Source organism: Larus michahellis, chromosome 12 (assembly GCF_964199755.1).
Source record: "Larus michahellis chromosome 12, bLarMic1.1, whole genome shotgun sequence".
Classification (NCBI taxonomy): domain Eukaryota; kingdom Metazoa; phylum Chordata; class Aves; order Charadriiformes; family Laridae; genus Larus; species Larus michahellis.
Genome location: NC_133907.1, coordinates 1,067,802 through 1,079,733, shown reverse-complemented (window position 1 = coordinate 1,079,733; position 11,932 = coordinate 1,067,802). Strand labels below are relative to the sequence as shown.

The 11,932-nt window shown below is 43.3% G+C and overlaps 1 long non-coding RNA gene across 1 annotated transcript in view; it reads left to right on the top strand.

Moving 5' to 3' along the window:
- The window catches only part of LOC141750476 (uncharacterized), a 72,351-nt gene extending 60,782 nt beyond the window's left edge, over positions 1–11,569 (top strand). The window contains exons 3-7 of the long non-coding RNA XR_012589678.1: positions 4,199–4,334; positions 8,145–8,665; positions 9,076–9,164; positions 9,583–9,690; positions 10,252–11,569. This is a non-coding gene — a long non-coding RNA (uncharacterized LOC141750476). The remainder of the gene's footprint in view (positions 1–4,198; positions 4,335–8,144; positions 8,666–9,075; positions 9,165–9,582; positions 9,691–10,251) is intronic.
- The last annotated feature ends 363 nt before the right edge of the window (positions 11,570–11,932 follow it).

The window sequence follows — 11,932 nt, the reverse complement described above, 5'->3', positions numbered from 1 at the left end:
TAGGTTTCCACAGTGAAAGTCTTCAGAGGAGACCTCTATTTCTGCCTTTGACCATGCTGAATAGGTGCCCAACTCTTGGCAGCACCGAGTGGCGTGGGGCGATGGGCCACCGCACAGCCGCCAGGTGGGAGATCTTAGACCGTGACTGTCCCCTTGGGTATTCCACAAAACACAGCCAGGAGAAGAGGGACATCCTGGCAGCCCGTTTCTGGGCAGTAGCCTGGCAATGGCGGGGCCTCCCCCTCCACGGCGGGCAGGGAACCGAATGTTGGCTGCAACTCCTGGGTGCAGAGACGACCACCGGGAGCGAGACAAAGGGGCTGTTCTCTATAATAATATGGGCAGTGAGAGGAAAATGCTGTTTAAGCTAAAATTTAATTATTGGCGCAAGAGAAGGTGAATATAAATGGTTATGAATGCACTGGTTTGGGGAGGGACGGGTGGAAGGTTTTTGTCAGACAAGCGAGAGCACTCCTCAGACATATTTTTGGCCCCAAAGAGTGAAACAGAGACAAAACAGTTTTAGGAAGGAGCCTTAAAACTTCAAGGAACCTTTATGATTTGGCCGCTCCAGGATAGGAAGGGACTAACACTTGTTAAATACGTATCTTCATGTATGTATGAGAGAAGATGTTCAGCTGGAAAATCACACGCTTGGACACAAGGCGTGTGCATTCTTGAGCGTAATGGTTTAGGTGTGTATTTTTTTTCAGATGTTCAAATGAGCCTCAAATCAAATAGGATTCCTATTGTGTTTGGTATTTTGCTGACAATATAAAGCAGGGTAACTGGATACAGGGGCAAAGGGGACGGGGCAGAGAGGTGACGCGGCCTGGTGCCCGTACTGCTGGGCAGTGTCACTGGCCATCCTTCGCCCCGGCTCCTGCCGCGGCCGAGAGCTCCAGCGGGGAGGGCCCAGAGCCAAACGCGGATCCGCAGAATGCAGCGAGTGAGTGAAACCAGCACGGCTGGACTCGAGCACTTCAGACTAATAATCCCAGCCTTCAACAAAGAGTCTGATAAAGGTAGTTAAACAATGACTCGTGCTGCAGTGAGTGAAAAACGATCTTCAATTCTCTATCTGTCTGGTAAAACTGTCAAAGAGATACTGCCGCTAATACATAGAAGTACAGGCTGGCTGGGTATTAAGTGGGGTCTGGCTACTGGCCACAGTAGAAGCTTAAATTATTCTTCCATGCATAAACTAACGGCTGAGGTCAGCTCCATGAAAATCTGGCCAGAGAAATGTCTGTGGCCTCAGGTGATGCAGAAAAGTGCACGTTTGGAGAGAAAAGGAATCTGGCTCCCAGCAGGGTAACAGTCATGCGGACGGTGTGCAGTTGTACAGTCTGGTGGAGACTGCAAACTGAAACTGCTTACATCAATTCAGTAAAACTGGTAATTTTTCTAGTGTTGTAAATTTTTTGTCTTTATCAAAGTAAAAAGACAGATTTTTACCTTTTTTACTACTTTGTCTTTCGCTAAAATCTAAATTAATCTCAGTGTACTGTCTGCTCAGTGAAGACACTTTTTGCTCAGTTAAACACTGTGTGTTATTAATGAGTAGTATCATTTGAATCTTTTACTATAATTCATATTTTTTAAAAAAAGTACTAATTACAGTTTTCTCGACCCAGTTTGAAAAGTGTAGTAACAAAATACATAGCCTGAAGCAGTAGCTCTGAAAGGTGTACGTGCTCATTTTTGTCCCCGTGCGTCACGGCCAGCTGTGTACAGTGACTCTGTAGCACTCACATTTCCCGGGCGTCGCAGCATTCGTCATTTCTGCCATGGCACTGGACGCTTTGCTGCAGGTAAAGTAACATCTGGAATGTCTAAATGCACCTAACCCTCCTCTGAGGACTAATCCCCATGAAGAATCATTATGTAGCGCTGCTGTCTGTTATCGCGAGTAGCAATATTTCTTTTATAGAGGTGAACTCTTAACTTTGAATGTACAGAAATCACAGGTGCCTGCTCAACTTTCATTGACCAAACGCACATTTCCACTGTAGCACTTAACATGGGTTTTTTCCCCCAGAGATCACTGCTCTGTAAATTGACAGAATCTTTTAAAGCAAGTGTTAAAAACCTGGAAAATTTTATATATTAAAAGAACCTTCAAAGCAGGAGGAATGAAGGCATTCTAGTAAATGGGACGGCCAACCATCACCCTCACATCAATACTGCATAATAAGCACTGAGATTCCTATGGCGCTTTGGAATATTTTGTTGAGGCAGGAAGAACTGCCACCCTGCCGAGGAGGGTAACCCCCACATATTGGTCAGGCCATGCCAAAACAAAAAGTCCAAGAGCAAACAAAAATGTGCTTGAACAGCAAAAGGGAGAGACACAGCTTCATTAGCGGCAAACACGGGTCTGCTTGCCAAAGAAAAGCCAGTACAAGGGGAAAAATTAAAACACAAGGCAAAAGTAATGAATCCCATAGGGAAAAGACCCAAGGGCTGCCGAGGAAATGCTAAGGCAATCACAAAAATGAAACGGTCCAGCTGGTTGTGCATACGACCTGAGTGTTGCACCAAGAACTGAATTGCTTCGTTAGAGTGCCTGGGTTACTTTCACGCCCCAACAGCAGGGCTGTACGTGTAGACACTCACCCAAGGGGGAAAAGAAGAAGAAAAGCTAGCCTCAAACTATCTTCCATTAAAATCCCACAGACCATTTTTCCAAATTTAGATTGAATGCGTTTTAGGTAAGGCTCTAAATGCTGAATCATCTTACAGGGTTGATTTGGGGTTTTATTTGCTTTGTTTCTTCAGTATTTAGCAGGTCTGGTGAAGGACCGTTCTATGGATTAATTCACAAGGGTAGTTACAACCCAAGGAAACACCTAGACATCTGAGCAGAAAAGCAGCCGTGTGAGTCTGGCTTTGCTTCAGGAGTGCCAGGTGACGGGGGACGGAGAGAGCCCCAGTTGCGCCTCCTCGCTCAAGTCAGGCTTTTGCTGACAGTGAAGGTGTTAAAAAGTGGAGATTGTAGCGATGCCTCTTCTACAAAGTAGATGTGTTGCAGGAGGAATATGAAGGGGTTTTCCAGTTCTTTTAGATTGCTGGAGTAATAAGCGATAGTATTTTCAGGCGTATCACATCATAAATATGAGTAATTACAATTATGATGCACTTCGAATCAATGTAGCTTTCGGAGGAACAGTTGCTTCAACTCAAAAAGTCAGGAAGGTTAGCTGGTTTTTACATGTGCACAAACTAGAGTGTAGACGTACTAATTTTTCCATCTGTTTCCTATTTTTCGTAGAAAAACATAAGTGCAGAACTTCTGACAGCATTCAGAAGTGCTCTAAAAGCCCGCAGCTACACTAACTGAAATGTCCTTCACAGAAAAAGAGACAAGAATTTGACAGGGTCACTGATCATTTGAACCAGCTTTCAGGTCAGCGTCAGAAGAGCAGAAGGAGGCGTCGATAGCTGGAGCTGTAGACACAGAGCGTTCCCCTCACCGCGCCCCCAGACCAGCACCGGTCCTGTGCCACGCCGTTCAGACAACTCAACTATACTTTTTTTTTATTTTCTCCATAAGCTTTTATGTAGTTGTGCTTTTTCCCAATATGTTGTCAAGGAAACCCTACAGTCTTGTAGCTTAGTATCCAGCTCTTTATTGCTACAGACACAAAACAATTTAGGATTTTGAATGGATTGATACACTTTCCTTCCCACTAGGAAGGGATGCTCTTAGTACCATAAGCTGCGTAGAGTTGAAGGAAGACCTTGTTTGGAAGATTTGGTTCTTCCAAAATGCCTATGGGAAATTTGCCAATTAACTCTTCTATTTATTAATTTCATTAAATTATTTTGCATGTTGATATTCTATTATGCTGTATGCTACCCACTGGAAAACAGCCCCGTAATCTTGTTGGTGTCCTCTTATTCACCTCTATCACAATCCCTCTCATCCTACTGGCTTTGAACCACGTGGAATTCTTCTGACCAAAATATTCCTGGATGGTGTGAGAGCCGCCAGTTAAATTTGAAGTGATAATAATTAAGTTGAAGTTGTACACTCCTTATATCCCTTTCTGTGTGGTAATCTTACCAATATTTACACAGATTTTCATTGAGAAAAGAGGGAGGGGTGTGCGCGCAATCCACGCGTGCCACAAACCGCTCCAGTTCTTATCACAGGCTTTGTGGTACAACGTGCCATTGTAATTCTCGCCCTCAGGAGGATGCTGGGGGAAACCTACAGAATGGCTCGAGCTACTGGGTGACTTCAGCGCAAAGGTGGGAAGTGGTCGCGTGGAGGAGTCCCGGAGCTTCGGGGCAGGGTGACGTGTTATTGCACCGGACTCATCTTCCAGGTGTGTGTCATGGTAAAAGGTATTTCTGTCCCTCTCTCCTTCGGGTTTCATGGAGCTATGCTTTTATCTGTTGTCAAGGAAACACCGGGGTTTTTTCCCCCTTGCTCATTAATGTCTGCATTTTTGTTTCCATAGCTACAAAGGAACCTTAGTGTTTTAAAATAGCAGTAATTGGATTACCATGACTTTTTGTAATTTATTGACACCGTTAACAGCTCTGATTTTCAAAACCAGACACCAAAACTGTATCAGCAGTTTTCCAGCTATTAACGCTTGTTATCTCCTTGTCCTGAAACACTGGGTACACGCTAAGAAGTGTCTTCAGCCTCAAGCGCTCGCTCACCCAGGCTCAGACTCTGTACGTGGTCTCTCACCGAAGTCATTGAGTTCTTAGCAAGAATGGGCAATCTCTTCTTGTACTTAAATGTGGGTGTCTGTCCATGCTAATAATTTATATGCAAAACTGGGGAGATTCAGCCTGTTTGCTCTTCTGTTGCAAGTTGCTAAAGATTCCTTAAATAACCACAATGAAACATGACGGTTAACTTTTAATTGGAAGTTTCCCTGACCGTGTCTGTACTGAACGGACATCTATTTGGCACAAGCTGAATTTCCAAATGCCTGCCCCAAAGTGCCTTCATCTTGGCACAAAATATGAGCTGAAATTACTGAAAATAGTCTGTTTTTCAGTGGTATTAGTTTTGATTTCTGACGGGCACCTGCAAAGGTTCCATTGTGAATCTGCTGGGTGTTAACCCCCCCATCTGACATGTTACTGACCCTCTGTAAGTTTGGCCCCAGAAGAATCTGGGAGAGTTTTTATGGCCACATAGCTAGCACACTGGGTACAGGAACGTGGACGAAGCACAGACCTGAGAGCACCAGCGTTGCTAAGAACTGGTATTACCTAACAGGGGAATAACTCACTTTTTCTGAAGACAAAAACTGGAACTCCCAGACAGGCTGATGTACGTGTCTGTCTGTCTGTGTCTGTGCACACTCCTACCGTGCCAAAATTGTTACCGTGCCGTCTTCTAACACTTCGGATTTATTTGTTACAGTTTACTAGCCTGTTCAGTGTGTCTACAAAGCCCCATAGATGCATATTCTATACCCTTACCCTTCCTTTCTGGTCTCTCCGTTTCCTCCGGGCCTCAGAGTGGGCACAGCTCGTCCCGTGTCCCCTCGTCCCCATGGCGGCTGCCTGCCCGCGCGGCAGGACCAGCGGCAGCGGAGTCCACCGTCTGGATTCTGAGTGCTGGGCGGCTGCGCTCTGACTGCTGAGTCCCGGTCCCACAGTCTGACTTGGTCACAATTAACCAACACTTTAAGAAGTTGTAAGAGGAGGACAGAGAGAATGACTCGATACCACCTATTGCTTTAGGAAAACAAGCTAAAGAGAGTCACCAACACAACCACTTTACAATCTAGGTATAAGAAAAGGGTGACAAGTGGCTAGACGCAGGTAAGTATAAACAAGGAAGCCCCTTTAATCTAAAATATGCGTTCCTGCTGTTCATAATGGATTTCTGTGCATCCTTGAGGCTAAGACGCTCCATTGCCATAGAAACAGTGTCCTCTGCCATTGGGGACCCGACTGTAGATGGGTGCTGTTATGGAAACAGCCATCTTAGCAGCTGTCCGCGTGTTATATATTTCAATTATTGTGTTTGTAAAGACCCACTACTAAGCTATCCTTTCAGGATTCCTTCTAATAAAAACTAAGTTTCTGAAATATTTAGCAATTTAACAAACACCTCAAGGCTCCAGATTAAAAATACAGCATTAGAACAAAACATATGTTAAAATTACAGTGCCCTTTCAATAGTTACCTACCTTTCCAAATCTCTAGCATCTGCAAAGTTTTGGGGAAAAAGATGACCTGTCCACCCCAAAATTCATTAGTAAAATTACTTCAGGAAAGCAAATTTTTAAGCTGTGTGTCCTGTTCAAGGACTCCTCTGCACACACAGCCTGTGTGCGTGGAAAGAAAAAAATATAAGAAAGCTCAGTGAGAAAACGTGGCTTCGTTGGCTGAACTGGGAACTGCGAATCCTCAAATTCTAATCACAGATGAACCATTCTTTTGTCTTGGAAAAGCCATCGAAGACAGACCTTGAAAAAGATAAATGCAAGTTGGAAGCTCAGCTCCCACTAGTCCTTTCCTGGGCACCGAGTCCTTAGCTGATTCTAGAGCTTTGAGAAAATTCCGCAACATTTTCATATTTGTAACATCTGAGATACTACTACTTACTTATTTCACTAGAGTTCTGTGGGCATAAGTATTTCTTAATTTTCTTGAATAAAGCCATTGAAGAATCTGCGACACAATTAGGAGTTTTTATTTGAGTTAGTGGTCATTCTCACTTAACTTGTCAGACGTAAATAGTTTCCTGGCTAGTTATATTGATTATGCTATTTAGTTGCTGCAATTTAAGACTGTAAATGCACACTTTTTACCTTTATCTTTTATCTCTCTTTTTTTTTTTAATCAAAATCATCTGTACCAAGAAGGTTATATCCTACCTCTTTATTCCTACACAAAACACCAGTTATTATGGCTTGTAATGGGAACATTTCCTAACACTGAAAAACTGAAAAGATATCAACTACGGATAGCATTGTAAAATGTGTAACGAAACATCCAAACATAATGAATTCATTGGTAAAATTCAAGTACCTCCATTGAGCTTCAGGGAAGCAGGAAAACAAAAAGCACTCAGAAACACGTCAGTGTTGAAACCCAGCTGATTTCCCCTCCTGAGGCCAGTGATACCTCAGCAATATTCTACTCATCACTTAAATGGAGCAATGCTTTTGTTAGTCCTTTTAATTGAGCCTTGAATTTGACTCCTTAGACACTATCTCTTTCCTAAACCAAACTACTAAAGAACATGTTCTTGAATTCAGCTTAAAGAACATTAAAAGTGAGTCCATGGAATCTCCACCCCCCAAAGGTTTTCAGCCGCGGGCTGGGCTGCGCTGGGCTTGGCGACGCCGCTCCGCAGCAGGCTCAGCCCCAGGGGCTCGACTCGCAGGAAAACCCTGTCAGGAAACGTGTTGGCATCCAGCCTTGGGGACATGTTGGCATTCCACCTTGGGGATGCGTTGGCATTCCACCTTGGGGCCAATTAAGATGTCAACACAGAAAATTTTTTTTTTTCCTTCAAAATATTTTCAGCCTCTCTCATATTAGTCAATAAACGTGCCCAAACCTGGAAAATGTTTAAGTGGATTTAAGTCAAGTGAAAAGGAGTATCAGTGATTGCCAGGACAAGCAATTGCTAGGTGCTTTCACATTTTTCTCTTGGGAAATCAATATGGCAAAAATAAAGTACTGAAAAGACAGAATTTTTCTTAACACTCTTTAACTGTTTAAATTCTGCAGGCTTTGTTGTTTGGGATGTGTGTCGTAATTTATTTTGTTCTTACACTCACAACTGCCAAAGAGAGGAGTTTGTTACCCAGACCGCTCCCCGTGGAAGACTGCGTTTTCGCAGTGCTGCTCTTCCCCCTTGGCTTAGCGAGCGTTCTCTGTGATCTGCCGGAGCTCTCGTGCTTTCTCATATTATTTCTGAAAAGACAGAAAAAATTGACGCACTCAAATTAACTGACAAAGCTGACAGGTGCGATCCCATTTTGTTCTTCTTCCAAAAATTGTGTGTTTCAGTGAGGCTAACAGTTGTGCTCCTCTCTCCATTTATAACTGTGGTTTTCAGAAAACAGATTCTCTGATATTTATTTTTTAGTATTGCAGGTTTGGAATGCATACCTAATAATTACTGATTTGCGGTATTTTATGTGTTTCAGAGAGCTGCTGGATGCTCAGAATTTGTCACTGGTAGGAAGCGTATACAAAAACTGTTCCTGTTTCTGAGCACGAGAACCATACGTTGACACCAACCGAGAAGGTCAAACTCCACTTTTGCCACCTTAGTAGCCGTGAACCCGCAGTGAAAACAATGCATATCCTGCTGATTTAGTGCAGTAGAACTGATATAAATGTTATTTACTTGTGCAGCAACTTGAAGTAGTTCTTAAATGACTCAAGTTTAGAGAAATAAATAAATTGAGGCAGCTAGTAGGGAAGTGCTTTAATGTACACTATGCGAGAACCAGATATGAAAAATTACACTTGAAATGGTTGTTTTGTGAGAATACTAGTCATTGTTAAAGCTACTTTTTGCAAGTATTTATTTCTTTTTAAGATATTTTTCACTTCATTTTGTGGCTGTTAACGTTTTGGACTCTATACACATACAACAGAGAACGTATATAGGTATCCTGAAGACACGGACGGCATTAATCCAAGTTGGCTTAATCATATCATGGTAAGGTTGATGCTTTCTCGGTGGCTTTGAATTTAACCTTTTTTTCATTTATACATGCTGTTTATTCCTTTAATTATTGCTTTTGCTGAAACAGTTGCAGACAGCTTAGTGTACAGCTGGTTTCATCATCACATGAAGTGTGGGTAGTACGATGATGAAAAAGCTTTTGTCTCCCAAAGTGCTCTCTTGTTAATCATCACTAATGAAGCTGCCCCAATTAAGAACTAGCGTGCGCGGGCTGGAGTTACGGCTGTGGTGGCATTAACCTCGCAAAGTGCAACGCTTCAAGTGCTGTTCTCTCACTGTATTTGTAACAGCCCGTACGTACTTGTAATACTTACTGAATTCTTAGATCTTCTTTAAGGCGTTGCATAACTTTTACTTGAATTTGCTTATTCTGTACGCCCCAGGCTTGTACCAGCCTGTTAGATGTGTTTGGCTTCGGGTCAGGACAGCTCTGGAGAAGGCAGCCCACTTCTTTTGCAGGAGTTCTGGGATGGTAAGTTTTCCCGCATATTCTTTTCATTTTCTTTAAGTGCTATAATATCTCACAGTTAAGTGTATAAAACCCATCCGTGGCCTGTGGGAAGCATCAGACGGTGGTTGTGGTACGGAGCAGAGTCAGTCATTTGATCTAGCTGGACACTGACAATTCTGATCACACCATCTCATTGCCTTTGATTTTGATTTTTAATTTTCCTAAATGGAAATCTATCATTTTTACATTAATGAAGATTTTATGGAATCTGTTTATTAGTTTAAAATGTTTATTAGAGAATACCATGGAAGAAAATACTTTTGTCCCAACTGTACGTGAAGAGTATTCTATTACTTTATTTGCATAGAAGATACTTGTATTACGTTTCTATCTTAAACTCTCCTGTTTGATTAGTATTGTTATTTGTTTTTTTTTATAGTTTATCCCTTAGGTTGGATGAAATAAACTCATGAAAAACCCTCAGAAGACCACTTGGGAAAGCTACAGATTTTCAGTGAAGCCACAAACAGGAAACTACGCTGGCCTGGTAGGTCGGGTATCACAATGTCGGAGCTGTGGGAGTGTCTCATTGCCAGAAGGGCCACTTTCTGGGGCAATTTTTAACTTTCAGGCTGTTTCTCGGTGGGTTGTCAGTTCCATCCAAACACCAGAAGGTCTCCTCAGCTGGGAGTTGGGAATTGCTGCTGTCAGGCCCCGCTGAGCCTTGAGTTGCTGCTACTATTAAAGGTCCAAGGACTTAGTCCCAGAGCTGGGTTCTTGCGCCCTTGATTGCTGGGACCGGATCCTCCCCCTCCCAAAGAGGTGGCAGGTACAATCCCAGTGACGAGGGCAGCATAAATAGGCTTAAATCTGGGATCTAGCTGCTCTCTGGCCCACAAAACTGAACAAAAATGATTTAATGGCTTGCCTTCACCACAGCTCTGTGGTCAGCCACGGACAGACGCGGGCTGGAGGGATCTCAGGACCGTTTGATTTATAATTGATGCGATAATTGTCTCTATGATATTTAATATGCCAGCACTGATGACTAAGTCGCCACTTTCATGCAGTAGTTTGTGTATGAAGAATTCTCAACTTTTCTTTCCAGGTTGCGGTTTCTTTCAACCATGTCGAAAGATAGCTGATCGAGTACAAGATTTCTGAAAGAAAGAGCTTTATATAAATTTTGGATACAGGCACACGGTTTGAAGACCATGGGTGAATATATAACTCTGTGTTTGTGATTTAACATGTAATATGTTATGACCACTACCTGTCGTGGCTGGTTCTTCAAGGGTTTCTGTTAGAAAGTTGCATTCAACAAATGTTTGATAGCATGGTGTTTTTTTATAAGAAATGTTGTCATCTTTAGGATTAACCGAGGATCAGATGTAGGGGAGAAGCATGATTATTTCCAAACAACACAAAATTATCAGCAATTTCGAAGTACTTTAAAATATGTGGTTTTGTCTTTAATTGTGCTGTTGCTGTGCTTGCTCATGAGCTGTGGGTGATAACATGAGATTATCATCTGCCTACTTGATCACATGCACATTTGTGATGCTTGCAAGAAAAAACATTATCTGGCTGGTAACTGTCATATTATGCAGAGTTTAAGAGACTGTTTCCCAGACAACAGAACAGTTGTATCGCGTCCATGAGCCGTGCACTCTCCTGTATCTGCACTTCAGTCAAACACCCGCTGCCGGCTGCTGCTCCTGCTAATGGCGCGGGCAAGATGGAACTGTGTGTGTAGCCATAATCGAGCTCCCTGAACCATGGAAGTCAAGGAAATTGCACAATCAATGAAAAAAAAAAAAATTCATGGTTCTAAGGAGTCATACAGCACATACCTTGTTACAAATTTTGTGTCGGTTTTTAAATTGAAACCAAGCCATTCACTAGCCAAAAGCCATTTCAGGGCCACGTACTACCTGTCTGAGAGCCCTGCTGCCAAGCGTGACTGCAGCGCAGCGCTGCAACGCGGCGGATCCCGCCACCGTGGATCTCAGAACGTCACAGCAAACCCCGCGGATCCCAGGTGGAAAACCTGACCTTGAGAGCAGGCGGTTCGCTGCTGCTGAGGCCGCGAGTGCCCAGCTGGCTGCTGCTGCACCTTGATTTTCTACATTTGGCATGTCGGCAGGTGGGGGAGAAACTGGTAAGGAAAATAATTGTTTGCATTCAAAGGGTCTGAGCAGCGTTAGAGCCCCGTTAGTGTGGAGCGTTAGTGCGTTTCACAGCTGCCGTAGATGCGTCGCTTGCTTGGTAAGGAAGGTGTTTGGCCAGTTTTGCACATGAGGCAACAGCGCTCTGAAGTTGTGCAGCTTTAAGCCTCTTAGGACTTTTTATGGCAGAAGAATAAAATAAAAGGAATCTGAAGATCAAATATTTGTTCCAGGGCTAGTGCCAGATCACTCTATTAAATGCACATTTTTTATGTACCCTAGCTTAAACGAAATGTTCTGAAGCAAATATGACAGGGTTTGAATGGCTTTTTTCTTTTTTGGGGGGGGGATGGGAGGCACGGAGGGAGGATGTTGGTGGGGTTTAGGGTTTTGTTTCAAGGTGTGGGGTTTTCTGGGGGAAGGGAGAGACATTAAATGCTCAGTAACAAAAACTACATCTCTCCTCGTTGTTCTTCAGTCAGCTCCAAAGGAGTGTGCTGGAGCGGAGCGGAGCGGTGTCGTCACTCGGCAGCTCATAGACCGCGCTGCTGCCTCACACTCAGGCAGACACAGGTTTCTGAAGATCTGGTCACAAACTTGTCTTTTTTCACTCGTGAAGAA